Genomic DNA, 4,553 nt, shown 5'->3' with positions numbered 1-4,553 from the left:
CTTTTTTTTTTTTTTGTAACTAGTTTCCAACAGCTCATCCATCAATGGTAATTTCATACCAATTATAATATCACAAGTCATTGATTTTATTTATGTACCTACCCTGCACACCAAATATCTTGAGAATTTAAAAAAAAAATGTGGCTATCTTTGGTTCTCCTTGTCTTACCTCATTTCAGATTTCCTGAAAGCTAACCTGATACTATTATAGGCTAAAATTTCCATCCTAGAAAGCTGGAGGAGCATAGGGCAGTCACACTATAGCCTTTAGGGCCTTCAAGGAAAAAGGGCCAATTTTTTTCCAGATGGGCAAATGTGGAAACTTTATACCCAAGAGCACCACCAAGCACATTACTGTGGATGGGGGCTTTGCAACACTTGGGGCAAGACCTGTCTAGAAATGCCTTTGGGAATATAATTACATAAAGATTTCAAAGACCTATTTATTCTTGCATTGCTACTTAAGTTTTATTCTGTTCCTCTGAACCAAATTGTGTTCCGGCATAGGCATAAAATAAATGGATGATTCCTGGGTCCTAAATACTATGCTAGCTTTTGCAGGAATATAAAATCATTTTGCTCTTTTTCCTTCTGAGCTGTTATTAAGAAGCTAAATTAGCTTTCGAAATTGCCATACTGCTTTCCTGAGGGATGAAGATCCACTTCTTGCATCACTGAGTCTTAGTGAATATTGGAAGCCACATCCCTTGTAAACTGTAGAAAGTGTAAGACACATTAAAAGTGTCAAAATATTTGCATAGAATTGATCTGAATGTATTTGAATTCTGGGTTTGTAACTCTCTACCTTTGATACTAGGATTTGGTACTGGGACAAACTGGAGGAGTGAGTATTTGAGGAGGGAATCCTTCTTGATGCAGCCCCAAAACTAACCAGACAGCCACTCAGATCTTATGGTTAGTGAGTTACCCTTGTCACCTTGGTTTGGGAAGTGTCCCACCACACATGTGCTGGGCTAAGTGTGTGTTCCTTATATCTATTCTATGTAATTTCATTCTAAAGCATATAACTTCTCTTGCAGCATATGACAATTTGATTATTATAAAAATGTTTCAACCTACTTTAGTTTTAATGGCACATTAGCTATGATCAAAATTCCCCCTTTTGGGGAGCAAAACAATAGATTTAGGTAAAGCATATTCAAGGTGGCATTGAATTTCATTTTTTCCCCAGCTCTTGAATAGGGCAGTCCTCCTTATTCCGGAGAAGAAACAGACAAGTGTATGCATGAATATGTTCAATAACAAAGGCTTTCTTATATTTCAAGATATCTGCCATCTAAAATAGAGTAGTTTCATCTGAGTCACTATGGTAAGTTTAAGCATCCTACATTCTTTTGCACTAAGAGAAGTTTCGAATGTGTGGTAGAAAAGTTTATTTACATATAAGAGCTTCAATTCCTTCATAAACAGCCTAAACCAAAAGTTACACATAAATTTATTCAATAATACCAAAAAATAATGTGATCATTTTAGTACCTTTTTGTAGAGAAAAAAAATAGACTAGTGATCAGTGTTAAGAAACAGCCTAAGATAACCAATTGGTGATGACATTAACAGTTTCAGTAACAGATTGTTTGGTTTGGAGTTTCCCGTGATCACATTTGCTAAATCCCTGTTATGAACGTTCCTTTTTATTTCTTTTATTTTCCCACTGATTATCTGTGTGCGTGCCCACATCAATCTGTGGTCCTAAAGGAATCACTCAGAGAGGAAAGATTGTAACAGAAAAATGACAGTTTTGAACCACACATGTCACTGGCTATATCATGTGACCTCGTGTATTCCTCATTAAAAGTCTGAATTTTGTAATGATATCTTAGTTCTAAAAGGAGAAAGAGAGGCCTAAAGAGATGAAGCCATTTGCTCAAGGATCACATGGGTCAGGTGATTTGAGATGCCTCAGGTTTCTCCCCCTTTCTGTGTTGCTACTGTTTCAACCACTTGTCCAGTGGTTGCCTGAAGTTCTTTATTTCCCAGTTGTGACTTCAGTTTTTCCATGGGAGGCGTCCTCGGTATCACTGTATTGCTTGATGAGAGTAAATCTCTTCAACTGGCTTTGCCCTCTTCCCTTTTACTGACAGAGCTGATCATAGAGAAAGTTTCCTCCGAATGCAGACTAGGTTTTGAGCTATTTGAGCTATTGGAGATGAAACTCCAACAATAATCTAGGTTTTCTAGATTCCTGCTTGTTTTAAGCAGGAATCCTGATAAAGGGATTTACATTTTTGTAAAACTGAAAGCAAATTATTTCAAATGTTTCGTAATCAATGAATTCTAGATTACATGTATGTATTAAATATTCTGTAATTCTTCACTTACATTAATACTCAAAAAGACAGGGTATCAGTTACGCCATCGTCTTGCATTTTCTTTTCTGCTCAGAGGAGGAATCAAAATAATTTTTCATACTGTCCTTCATGACAACCCTCTCAGTTCTTTACCATGAAAGACAGCCCCACATTGAGATAAAACAGGATTTCTGTCTTGTAATATTTACAGTGAGTTACTTTTCATTTCTGAGAAATTCTTTAGATTTCTTAATATATCTCTTCTTTGTAGAAACAGAGATTTGAATTGGTCCAGTGATTTCCACATTTCCATTGTTCACACTCTACTTAGATAAAAGTTGCCTATAAATCAATTTATTTTAGTCATTATGTATATCTGAAAAATTAACATTGTTTCTGTCTCGTAAACAAAGATTAGTGTCAGTTGTGGTAAGTAGAAGAGAGGTCAATGACCCTCACAGTCCTAGGGCTTTTCAGGACCCCTTAGTAACTGTTAACTGCTGAGCACTCTGTGACATCATTATATTATTTTGTTATGTAAGGAGGACAGGGAGCCTTGTTAGCGATACAGAAATCAAAGTAAACAAATCGAAAATTTTATTAGTTTAGAATTTTGAATAGTATTTTAAAGTATAGGCCATTCTAAAAATGCCTTAGCTGTCATCTCTTCGCATGTAAAATCTTGTTGAAGACTATTGACAACAAAGACATTAAATTTGTGAGTCGCTACATGTGATGGTTGCTAAATAATGTTGCAAAAAAGCATTTTGTATTTTTTAAATAGACATCCAGGGGCCCAGATACGTCTGTCACTTGAGATCTGGCCTAAGGTCGAAGGTGTGCTAGTTTTTGCAAACCCACTAGAATCAGGTATGTCCTCATTAATGTGTAAAATAGCTCTTGTCTGTCTTTCTCTTTATTCTACACTCATTGTGCACTGATTAAATGATATCTTAAGATATCCATTAGATACAAAGATGTAAATTCCTGAATATTTCATTTATTCATTATTGCAAAAAATATCATTGAGCTCTGAGTCCCCACAAAGTTTGTTTTCAAGTTACTTTGGTATTATCTCCTTTTATTGGCATTTAATCTTTAGATTGTATCTAAAATTTGAAATTTTCAGCCAAAGCCTGCCATATGCATAATCAAATATACTTGGGTCATTCATCAATCTTATCTTTCCTTTATCAATTGCTATCATAATCTTAAATGACAGCATATATTTTTAAAATTTTATTTAACTCATGAAAAATATATACGACAACAGAATGGGTTTCCTGAATATTTTTCAAGATTTCAGTCATTTATTGATATTCTTTCTTTTGACGTATTACTTTTTTTCACCACTCTTTGCTTTTTAATGTAAGACAAATACCATTGGTTTGATATGACCCATTGACAATGTATGGCACTGTAGAAAAATACAGTATGCTCTACACAAATTATACTTCAGTAGTTCAAACAATGTGCATTTCTTCAAAATTCATTTGCAGAAATTTAAGGGAATTTTCTCAGATAATTTGAAAAGAAGAAAAGTTGATTTTATGTGTAAGTTATTAGAATTGAGAAATATGGAAGAAAACATTTCCTTTTTTAGACTAAATAATATAATTAGCAGTCCTTTATCTAAATATATAATTAATAGTGATAAAATATGTTTTCAAAATAATATTTAAATATTTTAAATTTTTTCTGTGAATTTTTTTTTTTACTTAATGTTAGTCTCAATACAGTTCATCATAGGTTTTTGATATAGTATTCCATGATTCATTATTTGTGTATAACATCCAGTGCTCAGTACAACCTGTGCTCTCCTTAAATATTCTAAATAATTACTCGTAATATTGAGTAAAATACGTAATTAGTCTCAATGTTGCATTATAAAATTATTTCATGAAGATTTACTAAAGACAGCATAAAAAGAATAAGCAGCTTATTTCAATAAATCAAGAATAACTATTCTTAACTCTATGTCAATTTGCTCTATTTCGATTTGCATTTAATAAGTTTTATGTATATTGTTAATACAGTTAATTTTCACCTAGAATTATGTTTTCTTTCTTTCAGAAACATAAGTTCTTTTGGAAGTGTATACCAACACCAAATATGTGAAAATCCAGAGAAACATCTCAGAATTCGTACTTCTAGGACTTTCGTATGACCAGAACATACAAATATTCTGCCTTGTGCTCTTCTCACTCAGTTACGTTGCCCTGTTGGCGGGAAACCTGCTGATCC

This window comes from Ailuropoda melanoleuca, unplaced genomic scaffold, assembly GCF_002007445.2.
Source record: "Ailuropoda melanoleuca isolate Jingjing unplaced genomic scaffold, ASM200744v2 unplaced-scaffold4928, whole genome shotgun sequence".
In the NCBI taxonomy this organism is placed as follows: domain Eukaryota; kingdom Metazoa; phylum Chordata; class Mammalia; order Carnivora; family Ursidae; genus Ailuropoda; species Ailuropoda melanoleuca.
The sequence above is the reverse complement of the archived record's forward strand: the minus strand, read 5'-3'. Positions refer to the sequence as shown.